The sequence below is a fragment of the Mytilus galloprovincialis genome, chromosome 11 (genome assembly GCF_965363235.1).
Source record: "Mytilus galloprovincialis chromosome 11, xbMytGall1.hap1.1, whole genome shotgun sequence".
NCBI classification, from domain to species: Eukaryota; Metazoa; Mollusca; class Bivalvia; order Mytilida; family Mytilidae; genus Mytilus; species Mytilus galloprovincialis.
Genome location: NC_134848.1, coordinates 56880086 through 56906908, shown reverse-complemented (window position 1 = coordinate 56906908; position 26823 = coordinate 56880086). Strand labels below are relative to the sequence as shown.

General features: G+C 31.5%; 2 long non-coding RNA genes across 2 annotated transcripts; one reads left to right on the top strand and one right to left on the bottom strand.

Annotated features, from left to right (window-relative positions):
- Window positions 1–1504: 1504 nt before the first annotated feature.
- Window positions 1505–17012, bottom strand: LOC143052434 (uncharacterized). Its single transcript, XR_012971118.1, has 4 exons — window positions 16886–17012; window positions 9263–9349; window positions 7242–7326; window positions 1505–1856 (listed from the first exon to the last, which is right to left on the bottom strand). It is a non-coding gene; the product is annotated as an uncharacterized LOC143052434 (long non-coding RNA).
- On the top strand, window positions 5545–25811 carry LOC143052435 (uncharacterized). The gene is made up of 3 exons (XR_012971119.1): window positions 5545–5628; window positions 24209–24415; window positions 25401–25811. It is a non-coding gene; the product is annotated as an uncharacterized LOC143052435 (long non-coding RNA).
- Window positions 25812–26823: the final 1012 nt, after the last annotated feature.

The window sequence follows — 26823 nt, the reverse complement described above, 5'->3', positions numbered from 1 at the left end:
GAAGAAAAAAATGGTTAATTATCACTGTGTATCATCACCACCAGATATAGGTACCCTTGCATATAGGTATAAATGCCACATGAGAATATTCACGTCTGCCAAAAGATTAGAACAATAGAATGTGTTCACATTTTATTTAAATGATAAAAACTCTTCACTGAACAGATCAGTTGGAGCAGAAAATTTGTTTAACGTAACCTGGACAGTAGCTGCAATTAGTTCCTGAAAGTTCCTAATCATTTAGTAGTGGTAAGTGTTATTTTAGTTTATTGTTATTATATCTGTAATAAACATGTTTAATCAGTTTAATTGATGCCTGGAGCTGGCATGTCAGTTAACTGCTAGTAGTCTGTTGTTATTTATGTATTATTGTCATTTTATTTATTTTCTATTGTTACATCTTTTGACATCGGACTCGGACTTCTCTTGAACTGAATTTTAATGTGCGTATTGTTATTCTTTTACTTTTCTACATTGGCTAGAGGTATAGGGGGAGGGTTGAGATCTCATAAACATGTTTTAACCCCGCCACAATTTTGCGCCTGTCCCAAGTCAGGAGCCTCTGGCCTTTGTTAGTCTTGTATGATTTTAAATTTTAGTTTCTTGTGTATAATTCGGAGTTTAGTATGACATCCATTATCACTGTACTATTATGCATATTTTAGGGGCCAGCTGAAGGACACCTACGGGTGCGGGAATTCTCGCTACATTGAAGACCCATTGGTTGCCTTCGGCTGTTGTTTGCTCTATGGTCGGGTGGTTGTCGCTTTGACATATTCACCATTTCCTTTCTCAATTTTATTTGTTGCACTATGATTTTTGCCTTTGTCTCAATAGCATCTAACTTTTTGTATATATTGTACATGTACATGCAAGTCGTCAAAACATCAACCCAAAAATGTAAGATCTGTAAGTTTGCTTTCGCAATTTTTTTGTTCTTCCCATGCCGGAATTCTAACCCATGTTACTGAGATATTGTGACACCAAATCTGTACAATTTTTAAACACCAGAGAAGAGCAGATGATTTAAACACTTTTGTGTAATCCAGCATTATATAAGATGTTTTTGTGTCTAATGTTATAGTGCAGTTTGAGCATTCAAAAACATGTTCATTATGTCCACTGGTTGTGTTTGGTTGCTGTCTGCCATATTAAATGGATTTCCTTTTTTTTGTTTTTTGCTTAAATTTGTCTATTAGCTTTCTCTTTTGAAATTAAAAGAAAACAGTTCACAAATTAGGTGTGCTGGGCTTATTTTAATTAACCTTCATCAGAAACATACAAACAAAAATTTGACAGCAAATGATGTAGATACCATTATCTTGGGACTTAATAAGCCAATGTAAATCTTTAAATTAAGGCTTTTGCTTATTGTTGAAGACTTCAGGTGACCTGTACTTGTTTACATCAGTGCCCTATTATGCAGGGCTAGTAGTTGTCTCAATTGCAATCATTCCATGTATCCTTGCTTTTGTATCATTTAAAGACTTCAATTCTTAAATCATTTAAGTTAACACATTTTAATTTCAAAACATTCAACAGATATTTCCAAATAACAAATTTTGTAAACAACAGATATAATTGGTAACTGGTAATTATTTTACAGTCAATATGTTTTTATATTTATCAAGAGGCATCATAATCATGTTCATTAAATTCTTTCCTTGTCAGACTATTACTGATCTCAAAACCAGTGAAAATTGCAAGTAGCTTTTAGTTTCTAGTAGTACTATTTTGATAAGATGTGTAATTTTTCGTCATTTCTTTTGATGTTCTGTCATAATCAGTCAGACTATTTCACCAAGATGTTTTCAAATTCTCCTAGTACTTCAAAGTGCTCTTTTTTCAATAATAATCTGAAATACACAAAATCAACAGGTTAGTAACTTCATAATGTACAAACTTTTTTTTAACATGTCAGATTAATATGATTAAGAAAATGATGTGCAGCGCAGCCTTGTTATTTGACTGACCAGTTGGTGCATGTTTGGACACAATATTCAAGCTTGATAGACTGTCTGTATTTGGATTTTGATCAAAATTATGAGGAGAAAAAAATCCCCCTCCCCCAATTTTTTTCAACCCCCTTTCAGTAATTACGCCAAAACTTAATTCCAGCCTTTTCCTTTGTGGTATGGTACTTTGCAGTACAATTTTAAAGAAATCCATATACTTAAACACAAAATATTGTCTAGAAATTAGAAAAATGCTTATTTTTGACCCCCTATTTCCTGAACGTTTGAGGCAATTACCCCTTTAAACAATTCCAGTCTACCCTTTGTGATATGGAACCTTGAAGAACAATTTCAGAGAGATTAGTACACTGGCACACAAGTTAATGTCTGGAAACTACAAAAATGCTTCTTTTTTGCTCCTAATTTCTAAACTGTTGGTACCATCACCCCAAAAATCAACCCAACCTTCCTTTTTGGTATTAAACCTTGTGTAAAATTTCATGGATATCCATTCGCTTAAACTATATAATTATCCGGAAACCATATGTGTCGACATACATCGCTAACAACAACATCATACCATAATATGACTCAATTTTATTCTTCGAACTTATAAAAATCAGGACGCTGTTTTTTACTTTTTAATTGTTGAACATTTTACAATGGGGGGCTTTTATTAATAGCTTATTACAATATATATGGTAATTATTTTTGCTAAAGGCTGAAAGCAAACCACTGAACTGTCATTGTTCATAAAGATAGTTTTCATGGGCAATCTTAGCACATCTCTTCATTTTTACATGATGATCATTTTGAAAATCAGTCATTGTTATTTGTGGAAACCCTTCTTGGAATTTAGTGAAACTTGAATATATAAGCATAACCATTTTTATGATAAAAAATTTCAAAATATTTTCATTTCCTGTATCTACATGATCTAATTAATAAAGGATTTTAGTATTTTTGCAGTTAACATTAATCTGTAGCTTCTTTCTAGGGTTTAATATAAAACCAAGAGTGCACACGCTGAAATGTCTCGCCTTCTTTTGTAGTCCTTAAAATAAAGCTTTATTACAATTGAAACATAACCTTAACATTAACCAAAAAAACTAAAAATTGACCACTAAACCATGAAAATGAGGCCAAGGACAGGCAAGGTGAGATGAACCATACAAGGAACACATCTATACAGCTAATAATTCTTCCATACAACTAATATATTTCCATACACCTAATATAGTCATTATAGCAGTAGACTTATTGCATATAGTATTAGATAAAAAGACAAAAACTCAAAAACTTAACTTTGACCACTGACCATGAAAATGAGGTCAAGGGCAGATGACACATACTAGCTAGAAATGTACACCTAACAATCATTCTGTTATTATTTCCATACACCAAATATATTAGACCTATTGCAAATAGTATATGAAAAACAGAAAAAAAACCCACAAAAACTCAACTATAATCACTGAACCATGGAAATGAGGTCAAGGTCAGATGACACCTGCCAGTTGGACATGTACACCTCACAGTCCTCCATACACCAAATATACTAGACATATTGCTTTTAGTATCTGAGATATGGACTTGACCACCAAAACTTAACCTTGTTCACTGATCCATGAAAGGAGGTCGAGGTCAAGTGAAAACTGTATGACAGCCATGAGGACCTTGCAAGGTACACACATACCAAATATAGTTATCCTATTACTTATAATAAGAGAGAATTTCACTTTACAAACCAGATGCTCCGCAGGGCACAGCTTTATAGGACCACAAAGGTCGTACCCTGAACAGTTGGGGCAAGTATGGACACAACATTTAAGCTTGATACAGCTCTGAATTTGGATTGTGATTAAATAGTTGACACAAGATAGGTTTCTGACACAGAATGAATGTGGTCTAAGAACTTACACTTAATAAACTGTTATCACAGAGATATGTATCGCCTTTTTGTAATTTTGATAATGCATGTTGAAATTAAATAGCAATATTTTAACATGTAAGTTATGCAAATATTCATGTAATTTTGATTATGCAATGTTGAAATTAAATAGCAATATTTTAACATGTAAGTTATGCAAATATTCATGTAATTTTGATAATGCAATGTTGAAATTAAATAGCAATATTTTAACATGTAAGTTATGCAAATATTCAAAGTCTCAGGGCTATGAACAATGACTGAAGGTACATGGCTAAACAATCTCCATGGAATGAGATGTGCCAATGATAAATATAATACAACTGCATACCAATTACCATTGACTCATAATAAGTAGTTCCCTTTAAACGAACCTAAACACAAACATTAACTTTTAAACTATGTAAAAGTTTCAAAGTCAATGAACAAAGATCAGGGGTGGGGCTATATAATCTCCATGAAAACAACACTTTCAAATGACAATAAATTTGCATACCAAATATCATTGACTTAACATTAGCAGTTCATCTTAAACTGATATTATCACAAACTAATACATGTAAACTAAGCAAAAGTTTCAAAGTCAATAGACCATGACTGAGGGGGCAGGGACAAATATTCTCCATGGAAATGAGATGTGCTAATGTTTATAAAACTGAACACCAATTAACATTGGCCTACCACTAATGTTTCCCCTTGAACTGACCTTATCACAAACTAATACATATTAACTTAGCAAAATTATTAAAGTCTATAGACCATGACTAAGGAGGCGGAGTCAAAAAATCTCCATGAAAATGAGATATGCCAATGCTTATACAACTGCATACCAAATATCATTGACCTACCACTAGTGGTTCACCATAAATTGACCTAATCACAAACTAATACATTGTTGATGCTGCCGCCGCGGGGAACACCATACCTATGTCTCATTTTTTTACTCCGTCAAGGCGAGAAAAAAACTTATAAATTTTAAATTGGACATTTACCTATTATGGTCAAATATCCAAAATATAAATACATGGTTAGATTCAGCATATCATCATGATCATAGAACCCCAAGAATTCAATTTTTGATGAAATCAAATAATGTGCAATTTTAGACCCTTTAGACCTCAAGCATGTCAATGTGGATCAATTCGATAACCGGGCCCAAATATTAAAAATCTAAATACACGGTTAGATTCAGCATATTAAAGAACCCCATTTTTGTTGTAATCAAACAAAGTTTAATTTGAACCCCGATTTGGACCAACAGTCCATAATCAAAAATCTAAGAACATGTTTAGATTCAGCATCAAAGAAGTCCAAGAATTCAACTTTTGTTAAAATCAAACAAAGTTTAATTTTGGACCCTTTGTACCTTAATGTAGACCAATTTGAAAACAGGACCAAAAATTAAAAATCTAAGGGTGCTATAAACAGTTTCATATAAAAAACTAGGGGTAATTCCCCCAACTAAAAATAGACTTGAAGGGAAGTCCCTTTTTATCAACATAATTGGTAAAAAAGTATCATGTTTTTTATATTTAATTGTAAAATTAAGTTAATTAGCTTCAATTAAAACAGGTTGAATGATTAAAATAATTTTTAAAAATTAGATTAAATACACATGTTTTAAGGGGAGACAAACTGTAAACATCCTGTTTTTTGGCAGTGAAAAGTGCAAAACTTAACCCACTGTATCTCTTTTCAAAGCAGGCGAACGTAGCCTGAAGCATAAATTTTTAGAAAGACCAGGTAAAACCTATGAAATTCATACTGTTTTGAATATGAAAAATGTGCATGTATCATGTCTGCATGGGTGTGCACATGGCCTGATTTCATGTTTTTTATGCATAGATTAGGCAATGTTTTTCCCATTTTCTCTGGATAAAACTTTTTGGTACTATTAAAAGTACAATTTATTTTTATTTCATTATAAACTAGAGAAAATTCTGATTCTAATGATATCTAGTTTTACACAAGTATCTTCATTAACATTAACACCACTAAGGGTCAGTTATAGATGGTCCCTCAAAATATGACGTCATAGAAAAAAAACTGTTGATTGCACCCTAAATACACGGTTAGATTTGACATATATACAAGAACCCAAATAATTCCTTTTTTGATGAAATCAAATAAAGTTTAATTTTGGACCCTTTGGACCCTCATTCCTTAACTGTTTGGGACCAAAACTCCCAAAATCAATAACAACCTTCCTTTTGTGGTCATAAACTTTGTGTTAAAATTTCATAGATTTCTATTCACTTATACTATTAAAGTTATTGTGCAAAAACCAAGAAAAATGCTTATTTGGGCCCTTTTTGGCCCCTAACTCCTAATCTGTTGGGACCAAAACTCCCAAAATCAATTTGAAACTTCCTTTTCTAGTCTTCAACCTTGTGTTTAAATTTCATAGGTTTCTATTTACTTATACTAGTTATAGTGTGAAAACCAAATGTCTTCGGATGACAACGACGCCAACCTCATACCAATATACGACCAAAATTTTGAATTTTTGCAGTCGTATAAAAATCTTAACTTTTTTTTCAAGTAGACACTCAACCATGAAAATTAGGTCAAGGACATTGGACATGTGACTGAGAGAAACTTAGTAACCTGAGGCATCTTGGTATATATTCAAAGTATGAAGCATCCAGGTCTTCATCCTTCTAAAATATAAAGCTTTTAAGAATTCAGCTAACTCCGCTGCTGGCCCCCAGAACATTATATATATGTCGAGCTTTCTGCAACAAAACAACTTTTGTTGCAGAAAGCTCGACAATAAGATGATGTGGTATAATAGTCTATTTTCACATTATCAACTTTTGACTCGGATTCTATGTTTTTTCAACAGGTTTTAATACCTTCTCTGTGGTAAGACATCCTGGTACTCTGTCACTACAAACACCCGAAAGAAGTAAATTCAAAAATATAAATGGTGCAATTTTGGGGGAAGGTTTACTGTTTTCTGATGATTTAGTCATGTATAGAAAACATAATGGCATATGCATTAAACAACTTCCCTCAAATTTGTTCCGATTAAAGTGGGTACATGTAAATAGGAAATTTGTCTATTGCCAATGACACAATATCCACCTTGAATGACATGGACATCAAATAACTGATACCATGGATACTGTGTCATACTTTCACAGATTTCTATGAAACTTTGCAGATGCTTTTATGATTGCATTTTTAGTTGTGCTAATGTTGATGGTATGTTTTAATATACATGTACTGCCCACTTTAAACAAATTTTATTGTTTCACACACAGTTATTACCATCTTACCCAATACATCTTTGATGCATACTCGAGGTACATGTATTAATACAAATATAAACATTACTTTAAATTTATGTTTACCTTCATTTGATATCCTTAATCTTCAGTCAAACTTTCCGACTCCTCAACCATTTTTTTGTCAACAGAGGAAATTTATCTCCTTTATCTACAATAAAATCCTAATTAAAACTAGACCTTACAAAAAACTCTGTGGCTAATTTATTAAATAATTAGGAGTTGACTGACAATTTCAACCATTCATGATACTTATTTGATGATCTTTTCTTGTTGATCATTTTTGCGACTTAAACTAAAATTTCTCTCCATCTATATGTTATTTGTTTAGATGACATCAAGTGATGGCTATAATCATTCATTTATAGGTCTAGGTTAGCTTTAAAGGGCATACGATACAGTTACAGAGGAGGTAATGACGTTGCAAATGCAAAATGTTATTTTCGCGACATCAAACTTTAACATACCAGGGAAAAATGCATTTTTCGACTGATTTTTATCATTCAAACTGAATTTATTTGAAAACGAGTTCATGGAACCCCATTTTTCAAAACAGCAATTTGTTTGACTTTCAATTTGCAGGGAGATTATGTGACCCAAATTTTATAAAACTGTAAATAAAGGATTTTTTTTAATTTTGATAAACATAAAGCCAAAAATGACATATTTTTCCTCAATTCATGAACATTTGATAAATACGAGTTATTTCGGAATAAAAAATGCATAATTTTTTAGGATACTTATAAAATACAGAAATTACCGATTATTTAAAGTCATAAGAAACCTCAAATTAAAAAAAATATGCATATGTTTTTTATAACTAAATGGTTAGTTTTCATTAAACAACTTATGTACATATACTTTTTTCTGAGGAAAATTCTTTAATTTGTCCACATTTAGAAGAAGAGTACTTATTTTTAATTGCTTGCTGCCAGCAAGCAATTTGCCGACATATTTTCCGTATGCATAGTGACCCGAGTGTAACCCTCCTCATAAAAATCCGGTGACCACAATACGCATGGATCTGTCATTGAAATAAACAAATATCTGATTATACATGTGAAACACGTGCTCAATACCCATGCTTTTTGTGATTTGTTTACTATAAGGTGACAATCAGTTAAACTCGGCTTCAAATCACGGCATTTAATGAGCAGCCATATTTGTTCAATCATAACAAACAGAGAGAGAAAAAAATTGGCGATTATATGATATATTTGCGAAAATAATGATAAAATCATGCACATAGGACTAAGTTTATGAATGAATACATCCATAGGTTCAAGAATTGGACAAACATTATTTTTCACCACTCACTCGTTTCATATGACTTTAACAAAAATCAATTTGTGTTTATCTTTTATAACAAAAAAATTATGTCTTTTTTTCGAAAAAAAGAAAATACGGCCACATATCTGAATTTTGAGCAAATATACAAAATTTCGACCTCATTTTTCTCAAAAAGTAGCACATGAAGGTATATTTTTTATTACATATTTGATTTAATCAGGTAAAAAATAGCCTATATGCAAATTTTCACGAACTTGTAAATACAGGATCAAAACTGTACGGTATGCCCTTAAGAGAAATTCAGCCCATTGTGTAAGGACAAGGATAAAATATTGATTATTAGAACATGCTTTCAGTAACTGCTATAAATCTCAGATGTGTATTTCATGTGTTTTTGTTTTAGGATTTTTTATTGTGCTTTGACTTTGTATTGATCTTAGAATTAAGCCCTTTTCAAATGATTTTTATAGTTTGCTAGTTGAAATGTTGCACCACTGTCATATGTTAGAAGGAGGGTTTCGTGCCAGCAACCATTTTTAATGTTTTACAAACTCCATGTGTCTGTCTCAATTCAGGAGCTTGTAATTCAGTAGTTCAATGTTTTGTTTATAAATCAGGCCCTAAGTTGTTCATTGGTAATTTCAAGTCCTTGACGTTGTATAGCTCATTGTTGAAGGATGTACAGTTACCTATGGTTGTTAATTTTTGTCTCACTGGTCTCTCATGGAGAGTTGTTTCATTTACAATCATACCACATCTTCTTATTTTTACAAAACATTTAAATAAGTTTACTTCACCTTAGAAGCTGCAAACAAAATGGTACAGTCCAAGTTCCTTTTCTCTTTGTTTCTTCAACATCATTTGTATGAATGTATCTGCAACATCTACAAGGAAAAATTTTTCTGTAAAAATGATAAACGTACTTAAATCTTATACTTAATAAAAAAAAAATGGGGTCACCGTTCACAACCTGCCTTCGAAAGAAGCATACATTTTTGTAAAGGTACCTTTTTTCTGTTGAACTAATAGCAGAAATAGAGGTAATACCGAAATAAGAGAACTTAATTACAGAAATCGCTCAAATTTTACAATAGTTTAGTTTAAGACATGTAAGAACAGCTTAATTGAAAATAATATTAAAAAATAAAGGTCACGGATGAGTTCCAAAATTGGCGTTTTTATACCAAAGGGAGATAATTTTGAGCAATTTTAATGATATCTACATTTTACAATTCATCTGAGGCCATCAAAAATTGTTTTTTTTAAATTATTTTTGTACCATATGATAAAGTAACAACTACTTAAGGTAACAAATAAAAGGAGTAGCTAAGGTTCCGATTTTGGCCTCAAATTTCAAATTCATCTAACGAAAGATTTTGGACACTTTTTAAACTCTTAACTGTCTATTTCAATTGATTCAATTAGTTAATGTGAAAGATTTTGACTGACTTAGTCATTAAAAACGCTCAGATTCAAGCTTTCGTATGAAAAATCTATTGAATTTGCCAAAAAATGTCACAATTCTGATGGTTTTTGTCAAAAAATGAAAGTGGCCGCATCTGTGTTCATCCTCAACCTTTACAAGTATATATATATTATGTATTATCATTAAATACAATTAAAGAACCTAAGGGAGCACACTCACATACCCCACGTCCCCACATTGTCATTGGAGAAATTAAATTAGTGTAAGAAAAAAAAATTGTATAAGAAAAATTGCACATCTAAATAGTATGTCCTTATTATCTACAAAATTTCAAAGTTCAAAGGGGCGTAACTCCTAGAAAAAAAATTGAATCACAATTTCCCGTCAATATGCAGAACTACATAGTATGTCCTTATTATCTGAAAAGGTTTCATGAAATTCTGTTGTGTGGTTTGAGAGGAGTTGCCATAACAAACTGTTGCAGTAGAACATTGAAGTAAATAAGTTCAAAGGGGCGTAACTCCTAGGAAAAAAATTGAATCGCAATTTCCCGTTGATATGCACAACTACATAGTATGTCCTTATTATCTGAAAAGGTTTCATGAAATTTTGTTGTGTGGTTTGAGAGTAGATGAGATGACAAACTGTTGCAGCAGTACATTAAAGTAAATAAGTTCAAAGGGGCGTAACTCCTAGAAAATAAATTGATTCGCAATTTCCCGTCGATATGCACAACTACATAGTATGTCCTTATTATCTGAAAAGATTTCGTGAAATTCTGTTGTGTGGTTTGAGAGGAGTTGCCATAACAAACTGTTGCAGTAGAACATTGAAGTAAATAAGTTCAAAGGGGCGTAACTCCTAGGAAAAAAATTGAATCGCAATTTCCCGTTGATATGCACAACTACATAGTATGTCCTTATTATCTGAAAAGGTTTCATGAAATTTTGTTGTGTGGTTTGAGAGTAGATGAGATGACAAACTGTTGCAGCAGTACATTAAAGTAAATAAGTTCAAAGGGGCGTAACTCCTAGAAAAAAAATTGAATCGCACTTTCCCGTCGATATGCACAACTACATAGTATGTCCTTATTATCTGAAAAGGTTTCGTGAAATTCTGTTGTGTGGTTTGAGAGGAGTTTGATGACAAACTGTTGCAGTAGTACATTAAAGTAAATAAGTTCAAAGGGACGTTTACAACTCCTAGAAAAAAAATTGAATCGCAATTTCCCGTCAATATGCACAACTACATAGTATGTCCTTATTATCTGAAAAGGTTTCATGAAATTCTGATGCATGGTTTGAAAGGAGTTGTGATGACAAGAAACAGGACTGACGGACGGACGAACGGGTCAAAAACATTATACCCTCCGCAACTCGTTGCATGGGGTATAATTAACATTTCATGATTATTATAAATGAACACGAATAATTACAATATCATAATGTAAGGGGAAAATTTACACTTTCATTTAAGACAGAAACCGTCTAAAATTTACCAAAAAATCTAAAATTTTGAAGATTTCAGTAATTTAGCATAACTTAATCATGTTAATGATGCTAGTACCTGATATATGCATTGTATTGTCAAAAACATCCTATATTTATTTAGCAGAAGCATGCTACTTTCCAATAAATAGCTTAAGGATTACATTTTCACAATTTTATAAAACTGCTATATTTTGGGGCCAAAAAGGGGTCTTACTGAATCTACTCCTTTGTAATGAAAAAATAAATGTTTATTTTTCTCTTAAATTTGTATACATGTACCCTCGAGCCTCCTTATTGTAACTTATAGTAGTTTCTGGTTTTATCATTGTTGAAGGCCATACAGTGACCTAAAGTTGTTAATTTCTAATGCAATTGTGTCTATTGTCTAGAGACTAGATTTGTCTCATTGGCAATCATACAGTATACCATATTTTCCTTTTAATTTGTTGACTTTTAAATATTCTGAATATTTCAACACCTATTCACATATTTTTAAACTAGAAATCAATGGTGGATCTAGAAATTTTCATAAGAGGGGCCCTTTTACTGCCTAAGAGGGGGTCCCTACTTGAGTCATTCCCTATACAATCAACTAAATTTTTCTAACAAAAGGTGTTGTCAGACCAGGCCCCCTGATTCTGCCTATCCAGAAACATAATAGTGAGTTGTCTCATTGGCAATCATACAGTGTACCACATTTTCTTTTTAATTTGTTGACTTAATATATTTCTTAATATTTTCAACACCTATTCACATATTTTTAAACTAGAAAACAATGGCGGATCTAGAAATTTTCATAAGAGGGGGTCCCCACTTCAGTCTTTTCCCCTTACATTATGATATTTTAAAGTCAATTGTAAAATACTGGTATAGATTTGAAAATCTTACATGTCTTACAACTGAATTCAGTCTATTGAAAGATGCTTATAAATGCAGCCAAGAGCTTCACAAATCTAACATAACTTCTTCTGCCAGTTCTCATTTGCTAGTAGAAAAAGTTTTTGAAATTAAACAAGAAGTAAAACATTTCGGACAATATAAATTTTTGAACATATCTAGCAAATTAATTCACACTAAATATATTAGCAATTGGTATGCTAGCCAAAATAAAGCTTCTGATGGAAAACTGTATAATAATGTGAAGTTTAAGCTACAGTCATGCTTCAATGATTCCCTATATATAAACAGTGGCGGATCCAAAAATTTTCATAAGTGGGGGCCCACTGACTGACCTAAGAGTGATTTCCTATATAAGCAACCAAATTTTTCCAAAAAAAGGGGGGGAAGGCCCCCTCCTAAATCATGTAAATGATAAATCCGCCTCTGATAAACCAATTTTTTCCCATGAAAGGGGGGGCCCAAGGATCCGACTATGCATTGGGAACATGTGTACATGTATTAAATATACTGTTCCCAGCTGACACCTTATATGTATAGGAAGTGCCCCCTCCCGAGATTCCTGTTTATTCAATTCAATTCAATATTTTATTGGAAAGAGCTCAATAGAGGCGTGATCCAAATACAGATAATTAATAATATTAAAACAACACACAAATGAAATAAAGATTCATGGAACAAGTCAAGCCAATTCTATGTATACAAATACATTATAAACTGATATTGATATCATAGACTTATATTTCAGTATTATTCAAAATTTTCATATATTTACTTAAAACACACAATATAAGATATTTATATATATATATGTATATGGACAAACTACTGTCAAGGATTATTATCTGATGAAACGGTATGGTGGTCTCTCAAATCAAGAGCTTCTTCAATATACATACAAATAGATTTTAATTCCTTTTCAGACATAGGATTTAACATTTTGGTAAAATTTTCATCCAAATTATTTAAATTTATATAATTAATTTTATATTTAGATCTAATTTTGTTATATTGCACATTCAATCAAGAAATGAATCTCATTTTCAATTTTTCCTGTGCAAAATTTACAAAATCTCTCATTAGATGGTATTTTTGGTCTTGCATACCTCCCAGTTATTCTATTGCTAATGAGTGCATTATTCTTAATTTAGTGAGTTTTTTTCAATTAACCCTTTCCTCCATTGAATTTTTTTTTTTTGCATACTTGATTCGCATAGGATTTTTTTGATAAAATGCTGAACATATGCTTTAAAGTATTAAGGCATTGCGAAAAACAACTATTTCATCAAATAAATTTGAGTCGGATATATATATATTCCTATGGCTATGATATTCCTTTTCAAAATACCAATTTTATTAAGTCAACTGCCATGACTGCAGACACTTTGTAGTCAAAGTGTTTCAACTGAGGTACTACAAAGGCGTCAAAAGGCGTCATTATTGAGTAAGGGGGGTGGCGTCAAAAGGCGTCATTATGGAGGAAAGGGTTAAAGGTATTTTCTGTTTGAAATTACTATTACAATGCTTTTTAAAGGGTATTGCAATATATTTCATTAATTCAGATAGTTTATAAGACCATGAATTTTCTCTATTTGTGAGAGTTTTGTCCACTTCAAAAGCAGCCTTGAGAATTTCATGCGGACCACCAGACTGTTCACCAATATTACTGAGACGCTCATAATTTATACATAAGTTGATAACATTTAATGCTAATGGGTAAAGTGCCCAATTCACACCGCACTGCTAGATTGGAAGACTTTCCATGAACCACAAGTATGTTTTTAAATATGGAGTTTTTTGTTTTGTCTAATTTACTTTTGTCTATAAATGCTTCAAAATTTGTTTTGAATTCTGATAACCATACTTCTGATCCATAAGTTAAAATAGGAGTTATCATTGAATTAAAAAGCTGGAGCCAAGTCTTAACAGACAAATTTTCACTATATGGTAGTTTTGACTTCAATGCAAAATATGCTGTTTTAGCTTTATCTGAGAGGCTTGACACTGCTTGTATAAATTTTCCAGAGCTATGAAAATCAACTCCTAAGTATTTATAACAATCAACAATTTCAATTGCATTCGTACTGTAATAAAAGTAAACGTTTTATTAATTTACTTTTAGTTTTAGAGAAAATTATAATTTTTGTTTTCTTAAGGTTCAAGTCCAGTTTCCATTCAGTACTATGTTTTTGTAAAGAATCAAGAGAGTTCTGGAGACCATCTGCATATGGACCATAATTTGCTATTGGGCTCCGTTTCCTATAACTATAGAAAAGTGATAAAATGTGAATTACTGTAAGAAAAGTTGCAACTACATCTAAAGATGCCATTATTTTTATCAACACACAAGTGTATGCTACTCTTCCCTAGAAAAAAAATTAAAATATACGAATTTCAAAGATTCTACAACCGTATTTTTGTGTCGTTTCTCGCGTTACTTATTGCTTCCGTAGAGCATAACGCTGACTGATTTATAGATAATCGTCACCGGCAAATTCGTAACTTTTGCTTTCAAATAACAAAGAACATCGACCAATAAGAATAGTGAGAAGAAAATGCCGAGAACTATAAGTATTTATGTAGCAGATGTAAGAACAGTGGCGTGATTTTTGTGTCCGATTTTCGTAACGCAATTTTTAGATGATGTAATCTGCTTTGTTGTAATAGAATTCTTAAAAACAATATGCAAATATGAACTTTTTTTTGCTTAAACATCAAGATACAACGATTATGGTATCCTGTATCAATGGAGAAAATATGGAAAATTCTGAATAAATTGTACTAATTGTTTTCAAAACAAGCACATATTTGGGAGTTTTATAATACTGTTACATTTAAGAGGGATTTTAAGAAAAAGTATACTGTTCAGATTATTTTAAGCAGATTTTGCAATAAAATAAAACTAAAAAAATGCTTTCGGTTTCTTATGGTTTCTTGTCAGGTTTTTAAAAAACTTTAATATAACATTGAAAATAGATTTTAAATATTAACATGAAGCAAGTAACACTAGTAACGGTGTTTATTTATGCCTTTTGAATTATATTGTGCAAAATAAAGAAAATAAAGATTGGTTTCCTGTTTGGTTTCATGTCACGTAAACGGTGAATCAAAATGTATTAATTTTTTCTCGAAAAACTCAATTGTTCCATTCATACTATTCTAACACCAACACAACCCACAAAATAAAAGTTAAAATTTTAGAACTTATAAAAAAGGATACAAAAAGAAACCAAAGGCCGAATACCAAATTATGGTCCATATTCCGATATCAATAATAAATCATCAGCATACAATAAATGGTTCACTTTTTGACCATTTAAATTTACTGCACTAGTTAAGTTTGTATCTAAGTATTTTTCTATGTCATCAACAAATATATTACTGTAAATTCAGAAATTATTGCGTGCATTTATTATTGCGATTTTGTCATTTTAGAAATAAATGCGATTTTAATTATAATGATTTTGAGAAAAATCCTGTTTAATTCATATCAATGATTTCAAAATGCGAGTTAAAATTATTGCGTTTACAAGTCTGTCGCATTTTTCGCAATAATCAAAACCTCGCAATAATTTCTGAATTTATAAATTGATGTCAATAGAGAAATGTTCCAAATTTTGGGGAATTTTTCTGAGTTAAGTATCTTCTTAAAAAGTTTTGTCAAAAGTAAAACTAGAGACTGAGTGTTTGACCACACCTTTAGAAATTCATTAATTATCAAATCAGGAACTCCAGATTTTCCCTTTTTTAACTTCTTAATACAGATTTCTTTATGTATAATAGGGACATTAAGGGATGTATTAGAAAAGTTGTGGGCTAGGATGAAATTTGAAAAAAAAAAGGCAGGACAGGATTTTGAGTAAAAAAAAAAGGCAGGATGAGTAACTTGGCAAAAAAAAAAAATGGCAGGATGACAATTATTGTAAAAAAAAAGTCAGGATAAGCTAAGATATAAAAAAGGCAGGTCCAAATAGACTGAAAAATAAAAAGACAGGACAGAGATTACAACTAAAAAAAAAAAAGGCAGGACAAAATTTTTCATCCTAGCCCCCCCCATAAAAATCAAATGGTAGCTCCATTTAGCTACCATTTGATTTTTATGGGGGGTGGGCTAGGATGTAAATTTTGTCCTGCCTTTTTTTTAGCTGTAATCTCTGTCCTGCCTTTTTATTTTTCACTGTGTTTGGTCCTGCCAGAGACATATAATACATTGTATTATATGTCTCTGGTCCTGCCTTTTTTTTTACTCAAAACTCCTGTCCTGCCTATTTTTTCAAATTTTATCCTAGCACCCCCCCCCCCCCCCCCCCCTAAAAATCAAATGGATAGCTCCGTTAAAAGAAACTGATTGTTTTTGCAGCTCAAAAGTTTATTAGTCACAAATCAATGGAAAACAATTATCTGGCCATAATCGGCGAACATTTCAACAAACTTCCCCATATTAATTTAAATAATTTACATTCTTAACATGACGGCTAAATATATCAGGCCGAACGTTCCCGGAATCTTCCGTTGAGACCCCCCCCCCCTTTTTTTTCCAAACGGGTATTTTAATGCGTGTTTCCTTAATGGCAGTTTTAAAAGAGAAATAGTAAGTGACTTTTTACCGAGAAAATTTAAGTTTTATGCATTTTACGTATCAGATCTTATCAACACATCTTCATCTTCATCCTCAAGTTTCGTTTGCTCTGTCTTTACGGTCTCCTTTCGTACAGAAAAGTTAGGGCATATTACTACACGAATATTTATTATTAAAGTCGCAACATCCCTAGAAAGATCAATAAAATACAAACGTGTATTGATATCATGGTTTGTTCTACAAAGAACGATGAAATGTCTTGTCATTCTAAATAAAATTAAAACTCGACAGCGGACTATTTTTATGTGCATTTAGAACTTTGTTGACAGATTGCGATTCGTGCTCGCGTCGTCTGTCAAAGATGATTTGCAAATTTTTCATACTAGAAGCAAGGAGATTGAAAATTATTCACAGGAAAAACAGTTTGTTTTGAGGCAAACAAAATCAACATTCAATTAAATAAAAAAAGAGAGTTTAGGAATTTACGTGGTAAGATTTTAATAGAACAAGCGAAAAAAGGATCTGATTCATTTATGAGGGGGAGGACAGGGGGGTACTCTTTTTCCTTCTCCCACCCCTTTTCTCCTTTCTCCTACCCCTTTTCTCCTTTCTCCTACCCCTCTTCTCCTTATTTTTTTTTTTTAATTTACCGAAAAAAGAGAGATATTTTATTTTTTCATATTTTATTTTTTTCCCAGTTGGGCTGCTGTGTCAGGATTTGACTGTCAAAGTGATACAAAACTCAAGAATTCTTCTGTATATACAAATACACCGTGACAGTAGCTAATCAAGAAATTAATAAAAGGGGGAACGTCTAGTGCCTGTGGTCCTAGTGTAACAGTAGTCCAAATAATTATGACGTCTGGCAAGGCTATTTTTAATTTTTTTCTGGGACAGAAAAAAATTAAAAATAGCCTTGCCAGACATCATAATTAGTTGGAATAGTGTAACAGCAAATTTGGTTCCGGTTGTAAAATTTGTTTTCCAGACTTTTTTTCCTAGTTAATTAAGTCCATGTCCATGATTTTACTAGGAATTAAAGTCCCAGGACAAATGTTTCTAGGAAAATCAGTCCATACATGTAGCTAGTAATTTATGTTTGTAACTTGTTTTCCTAGGAAAATATGTCACAAGACTTGTTTTTCTAATAGTTTTTTTTGTATCATAAAATATATTTAGAATAGAAGAATTTTTTTTTATAGATAAGATTGGAAAATAGAAGAAATTTTTTTCCAATAAAAATGAAGAATATTTCCTTAATAACCTTATTATTAAAAACATAAATATTCAGTTTCCTTTGCTTATAACATTTTTTATAATAAAAGACATGGACATTTTTAGTCCAAATAATTATGACGGGTTGATAGGCTATTATATTTTTTTTCTTTGACGCCTTACTTCGTCAAATTATGACGTCTTGTAAGTTGAAAGGCTTTTATATTTTTTTCTAAGACCGTTTTTTACTTAGTTCGTCGAAGTAAGGCTTCAAAGAAAAAAAATATAATAGCCTTTCAAGCTGTCATAATTATTTGGACTAGGACATTTTTACCTAGGAATTCAATACTAATGACATGGACATGATTTTCTAGGAAAATATGACATGGACATGATTTCCTAGGAAAATTAGTCTGGAGACAATATTAATTTACAGCTAATTTCCTAATGCATGTAATGCAAAACTTTGGTTGGCTTGCCTTCTTTGTTTGTATAATTGTTTATACAAGCTTTGTTAATAAGATTGACATGATGGTCATCTTTATATAATATATATATAGGCATAGTTTAACCTGTATATTTAATATTTGAATTTAATTGGATATTATCCTTATGAGTGTACAATTTAAATACAAAGCAAGCAAGCTAACTTAAGTCTTGCTCTACATGCTTTAGGAAATTAGCTGTAACAGATTGATACACAACTCTTTCGTTTTGTCTATAACAATGTTAAAACATATTACATTCATATTCACTTTTAAAAATTAAAGGCATTGACATTTAAACCTAGGACTTCTAATGACATGGACATGACTTTGTGGGAAAATTAATAGTCTGGGGACATAAATTTTATCAAAAATTTAACTATGTGACTCTTAAACATTACTAAAACATAAGATTTAAATTTGCAAATGCAAGTAATTGAATCTTTTATAGGATTTTATAGGACATGATTACCTAGGAAAATTTGTCTGGGGACATATATAACTAATATCGGACTAATATCGGACTAAATATATACTAGTAAATTCTGTAACCATGGACTTTTTATACTATATAGTAATATTTGTCCGCCCTGACATAATTTACCAGGACAAATTTATCACTCACACTTGTACTTGTTCGCCCTGGATCAATTTGCTCTGATTTTTTTTTTTGTACTCCAGTTGCATAATGTTAATTATTTGAACATAACATGTTAAAGTTTGTTGAAAAATTTGCTGAATTTTTGTATTGCCACAACCAATTTATTATTTCCCCTATCTGCTTAGTCACTGTCATGATAGTAGAACACTGGAGTACAATGTATTAATTTATCTTCATTGCTATTTAAAAATTTAACAAAATAATTTGTTTTTTAATACAAGTCTCAGAATATATACAAAATGTAATTTTAAACGAACTTGTAAATCCTTGTATTAAATTCCTGTTTTCGTGATTTACAGTTCGTACATCCATGACATCATTGTTTTTATTAATTCCAAGCTGACTACTAGCTTATAAATCAAAACAAAAAGTTTGTTTTTTTATTATTGATCCATCAAAAGACAATTATCACAAAAATCAGTGAGAATAATTTACATGTTATTGAACAATTAACTTTCCTAAAAACTTTTAAATATTTATGTTTTTTTTATAAATTTTAAGCTATACAATTCTCACTTGCATCTCTGAAATGTGCTTCTATGTGGTTTTGTTAGCAATTTCTGTACAGGTCTGTTTAAAAGGCTCAAATTGACATTTCACCCAATTTCACCATTTTCCCGCCAAAATTTGGGTTTTAAGGCAAAATTTTGAGCTTAAATGGTCTGTAACCCCTATTTTTTTCGACAAATTTGAGGTACTCTTTGTAAAGATTAAAATAATACGGCATTCTGATAGAGACTTTGAATAAGTCTGAGCCATCTTAACTGTGTAAAATCAAAAGTAGCAGCACGAAATAAAGTTAAAAGGAATATGAGTCCCCTGTATTATATTTTAAACACCGCTTTTTTGATGATCAAGTAATTCCTAAATGAATACTGGAAAATAGCTGTAGAATGCTCTCCGAACAAAAAATTTGCATCAAATAATAAAAAGCTTCATTTTAATCAACATAGAAATATGTTTCGAATTTGATGATTTATTGGGTATATATGATATTGCCTTCACTCAGTTATAAACTAGAAAAAAGTAATGTTTAGCTCACCTAGCCCAAAGGGCCTAGTGAGCTTTTCCCATCACTTTGCATCCGGCGTTCTTACCTTTACAAAAATCTTCTAGAACTCTGAAACTACTGGGCCAAATTAAACCAAACTTGGCCACAATCATCATTGTGGTATCTTGTTTAAAAAATATGTCTGATGACCCGGCCAACCAGCCAAGATGGCCGCCATGGCTAAAAATAGAACATAGGGGTAAAATACAGTTTTTGGCTTATAACTCAAAAACCAAAGCATTTAGAGCATATATCTGACAAGGGTATAATTGGTATAATTGTTTAACAGGTGAAGATCTATCTGACCTAAAATTTTCAGATGAATCAGACAACCCATTGTTGGGTTGCTGCCCCTGAATTAGTAATTTTAAGGAAATTTTGCTGTTTTTGGTTTTTATCTTTAATATTATTATAGATAGAGATAAACTGTAAACAGCAATAATGTTCAGCAAAGAAAGATTTACAAATAAGTCAACATGACCGAAATGGCCAACAAGGTCAATTAATCCCCTATGGAGTTATTGTCCTTTATAGTCAATTTTTAACAATTTTCATACAATTTGTAAATTTTTACTAACATTTTCCACTAAAACTACTGGGTCAAGTTCATTATATATAGAGATAATTTTAAGCAGCAAGAATGTTCAGTAAAGTAAGATGTACAAACACATCACCATCACCAAAACACAATTTTGTCATGAATCCATCTGCTTCCTTTGTTTAATATTCACATACATGTAGACCAAGGTGAGCGACACAGGTTCTTTAGAGCCTCTAGTTTAAAGTCTAGAATACCTTTTTATACAACCATAAAATTTTTGCAATCATATAATTATATTGGTATCACATCGTCTTTGTGGTCAGCTGAGCATCGTTCAAAGACGGATGGTTTCCAGATAATAACTTTAGTATAAGTTAATCATGTTAACCCTTGTCGTGCGGGGGCCGTAATATTACGGCCGTACCCAGAATACCGTTATTTTGGGGGTTACACTAATGTCCTGACAATGTCCTGACAATGTCCTGACAGTGTCCTGACAGAAATGAAAATGCTCAATACTTTTTCATTATTGGAAGGATTTACTTGAAATTTAGAATAATGCAAGATGAGAACTTAAATTTAATAAATAAAATAAAAAAAAATAAAAAAAATATTTATAAGAGTTTGAAAACTTGACCTGACCAACTTGACTTTGAAGCTACTAATGTCCTGACCGATATGAAACGGATAGAAAAATGTATTATTATAATTTTCTAACTCTTAAAAATATTTCGTCTTGTAAGTTGAAAGGCTTTTATATTTTTTTCTAAGACCGTTTTTTACTTAGTTCGTCGAAGTAAGGCTTCAAAGAAAAAAAATATAATAGCCTTTCAAGCTGTCATAATTATTTGGACTACTCATGGGAGTACTTAGTTGGTCAGGTCAAATTTTCTAACTCTTAAAAATATTTTTTTTCTTTTTTTTCTTATATTTTTGTATCAAATGTTTCAATCTTCCTTGGTATCGAATTTGAAGTATATCCTTTCAATAATAATACATTTTTTTATCCGTTTCATATCGGTCAGGACATTAGTAGTTTCAAAGTCAAGTTGGTCAGGTCAAGTTTTCAAACTCTTATAAATATTTTTTTTATTTTTTTAAATTTTATTTATTAAATATAAGTTCTCATCTTGCTTTATTCCAAATTTCAAGTAAATCCTTCCAATAATGAAAAAGTATTGAGCATTTTCATTTCTGTCAGGACATTGTCAGGACATTGTCAACACATTAGTGTAACCCTTATTTTGGCATCAATGGCGCTCCATACATTTAAAGGTCATCGTAATACCATTTATTTCGTAGTGTATGCACGTTTCCTCAATCTGAAACTATTCATGTCATGTTTCTCACTTTAAATATTCATTTTGAGCTTAAGTACGAACTTCAAAATTTGATATCGGACAAAATTGGGTTTTTTGGAGGGGTGGGCTTACCTTCAAGGTCTGAATCACGGAGTTCAGAGGACTGAAACCTTGACAAATACCGTTAACCTAAAGGCACATAACGACTGGTCGTGTCTATTATCAAAATACGCCGAGGAAACGACTACTTCCGGTTGCAAGTCCAGTTAAAGTTCAAAATTGGAAAAATTCCGAAATTTGGTGAATTTTGGTGCAAATGACCTTCTTTACACTGATGAACCCAGATCAGTTTCACTCCGACCTAACAACTGTTGTGATAAAAGTGTTCACTGGTGTCCACGCTACATGTAAACTACAGATGGATGCATCTATTAGCATCTCTCGGACTTACAGGTCGAGAAAAAGAACGAAAAAAGGTCAAAATTGACGCTTTTTGTACCTGAGGACCAACTTTGGGGCAAATTCCCACCAAAAAAAAAATTTATCTAGTTTCAGGACAATAAGTTGTGTATAAGTATTTCAATTCCTCTGAAATTGTACCACAATGTTAAATATTATAAGATTTGAAGAAGGTTGGAATTTATTTTTAGGGTTATGGGGCAAACAGTCAAGAATGATGGGCCAAACACAAGCATTTTTGTAGTTTTTAAGTTAATGACTTGTGTAAAAGTGTATGATCTTTCTGAAATTATACCCCAATGCTCTATACTACTATGGGATGGTTAGGATTGGCTGAGGGTATAGATAAAACCATTTATGAATAAGGGGCAAAAAAGATGAAAAACAATTATTTTTCTGGTTAAAGGATAGTCAAGACAATTTGAAAGCTGTGTAAGGGAGGTAATCCAAAAGTTATATTTGAATTATTTCACACAACTTTTAAGGTGGTACCTAACACTACAGGGAGATAACTCTGTAAAGTCAGCTAAACGTTTTAATTACGTTGTGTTGTTAAAGGGATACTAAACTTTTCAATGATCAGAATGAGTGTTTGTCAAATTGCTATATAACCAGTGTAATTTTTCTGATAAAACGGTTGGTTCAAAAAAATTTAAATTTTTATATTTTTGTCAAAGGGTCAAAGTAAATACTTTGTCGAAATTTTAAGAAAATTAAACGAGCCAAATTAATTTTAGTTCAAGTGTTGGGTACCACCTTAAAGATGTGATTTTGAAATTTACCAACATATAATATAACTTCAGTATTAATAAAATCCATTGGAAATTTGCCAATAACTTAAGTTTAATTAAAAAAAATGCCAATAGTTTTAGCATAAGTAAATATAAATCTTTGAAGTTTGAAACCACAAAAAGGAAGGTTTGGATTGATTTGGGGGTTAATTTATGGTCCCTTTGGTGTAGGAAAAAGGGGTATAAAAGGGGCCCAAATAATCAATTTTCTATTGTCCAGACAATAATTTGTAGAACAGTTTATAGAATTGCCTGAAGTTTCCACACCACAAAACTCCAAAGGATAGTTAGGGTTGGAATATTGGAGTTATGACTCAATCTGTTTATGAATTAGGAGCAACAAAAGGGGAAAAACAAGGGTTTCCTGGTTAATGGACAATTACTTTAGATTTGTTTCTTTTTGTTGGTGCCTTTTTTTGCTAGTTCTTTTATGAATTTTTATGCTCTTCCTACAATAGTAGAGAAACATTTTGTTTTCTAGTCTGTGCGTCCTTTCGTCTGTTTGTTTGTCTGTCCATCCATTCTTCCCACTTCAGGTTAATGTTTTTGGTCAAGATATTTTTTGATGAAGTCCAATCAACTTGAAACTTAGTACAAATGTTCCTTATGATATGATCTTTCTTATTTTAAAACAAAATTAAAGACTTTTGACCCCATTTTTATGGTTCACTGAACATAGAAATTAAAAGTGTTCCCTCAGTTTCAGGTTAAAGTTTTTTTAGTCAAGGTAGTTTTTGATGAAGTTAAAGTCCAATCAATTTGAAACTTAGTACACATTTATCATTAAAAAAGCTGATTGTGTCGTTTCATATTAATTAAAATTTATTTACCTAATTTATAATTTCAGCTTTTCCATGCATTGTAAGATTTCCAGAATATAGAACATGTAGTTCCTGATAAAAAAAACACCAAAAGATTGCTACGATAAAACTGTTGAGTAACTATTTGTAATACAGAATGCATCAAGATGGTGGTATGCTACATATATAATATTGATACTATGACAGATGAGAAAAGAAACTGAAGACATAACCAAATGCTGAAGTCAGCAAAGGTATGATTATAACTGTTACTGATGTTTGAAGAAGTGTGTCATTATAGCATCTACAAATATTTCAATCAAACATGGTTCAGTACTTCAGACTAGTTTTAATTTAAAAGAATTAAATGGCTACTTACATCCATTGCTAATTACAGCTTATTAACCTCCTGTTAAAAAAAAGAGGGGTGAAATATACCATAGCAACATTCAAATTCATAAATCGAAAATAAACTGACAACGCCATGGCTAAAAATGAAAAAGACAAACAGACAATTAATAGTACACTAGAAACAACATTAAAAACTAAAAACTGAGCCACACAAACCCCACCAAAAACTGGGGGTGATCTCAGGGTCTCCAGAAGGGTAAGCAGATCCTGCTCCACATGTGGCACCCTTCGTGTTGCACATGTTATTACAAACTTGGTATATAGTCTATTTCGGTAGGTCACATTCATGAAAAGGAAAGGGGATTGTAGGTACCAAGTAAGAAACATCCGATATCATCTGTGAAATGGTTTATCCATAATGGTCAACCAACTGTGATGATTGGGTAACCTGTATTATATTCAGGGGGGGGGGGGGGTTCAAACTATATGTCTCCATTCAAGTGCATTGATCGTCTCAAAAAAAGGGGGGTTCCAACCACCGGAACCCTCCCCTTGGATCCACCACTGATATTTGAGAAATTGCCACAATACATTTTGTTGATATCAAATTAAAGTTGAGAAGCTACGGTAATCTATATATGTTTATCTACTTTTCATTGTCTACTCTCACCTTGATTAGTAAATAAATAAAAATCATGTTGGAAGAAAAATTTAGTCATGTGTATATGTTTTAGGAACTAATTGTGGTATATTCTTCAGATTGAAACATGCAACAGAAAGTTCAATCATGACCATAAAGCAGGCAAGACATTTCTGAATTCAGTATGTACAATCTTGTAAAAATATGTCAAACTATGTCAAAGCATATTTTTTGTTTTGTTTTTTCAGATTAAGATATAAGGAGTAGATATTTTCCTGAAGATCTCATTTATGTCTGGAATGTGAAGGGAACAGAAGCTATCATGATGATTCTTTAAAGAAAAGATACAGAAACACAAGCTCCTGTAGACACTTATGAAAAAGAAGATGTTTTTGCAATGAATATGTGTGAATGTGATAAATTATGGCAAATCAACATGGTCAATTAACAACAATATGTTCTACAAATTTCCTAGATTTATAAGTTTCATAACATTTAGTTGAGGCAAACTAAAGTTAGATAATGGAAAACGAAAAAAATTGCAAATAAATATTGTTATTAAATACTCAGTTTTAGTTATTTTTATTTTGATATTAAAAAATATACTGTATTAGATAAAAACTAGTTATACATTTAAAAAATTAGTAACCCTCATGTCTCCCTGCATTAGAAGTTGCATAATTTACCATTTACAGATGAAATATAATTGTGAGTAAAGTTCAACATGTGAAATAGTCTGACTGGATATGACAGAACATCAAAAGAAATGACGAAAAATTACACATCTTATCAAAATAGTACTACTAGAAACTGAAAGCTACTTGCAATTTTCACTGGTTTTGAGATCAGTAACAGTCTGACATGGAAAGAATTTAATGAACATGATTATGATGCCTCTTGATAAATATAAAAACATATTGACTGTAAAATAATTACCAGTTACCAATTATATCTGTTGTTTACAAAATTTGTTATTTGGAAATATCTGTTGAATGTTTTGAAATTAAAATGTGTTAACTGAAATGATTAAAGAATTGAAGTCTTTAAATGATACAAAAGCAAGGATACATTGAATGATTGCAATTGAGACAACTACTAGCCCTGCATAGTAGGGCACTGATGTAAACAAGTACAGGTCACCTGAAGTCTTCAACAATGAGCAAAAGCGTGAATTTAAAGATCGTTATACATGGGCTTATTAAGTCCCAAGATAATGGTATCTACATCCTTTGCTTTCAAATTTTTGTTAGTATGTTTCTGATGAAGGTTAATTAAAATAAGCCCAGCACACTTAATTTGTGAACTGTTTTTATTTAATTTCAAAAGAGAAAGCTAATAGACAAATTTAAGCAAATAACATAAAAAGGAAATCCATTTAATATGGCAGACAGCAACCAAACACAACCAGTGGACATAATGAACATGTTTTTGAATGCTCAAACTGCAATAATAACATTAGACACAAAAACATCTTATATAATGCTGGATTACACAAAAGTGTTTAAATCATCTGCTCTTCTCTGGTGTTTAAAAATTGTACAGATTTGGTGTCACAATATCTCAGTAGCATGGATTAGAATCCCGGCATGGGAAGAACAAAAAATTTGTGAAAGCAAATTTACAGATCTTACATTGTTTTGACGACTAAATGCATGTACATGTACAATATAT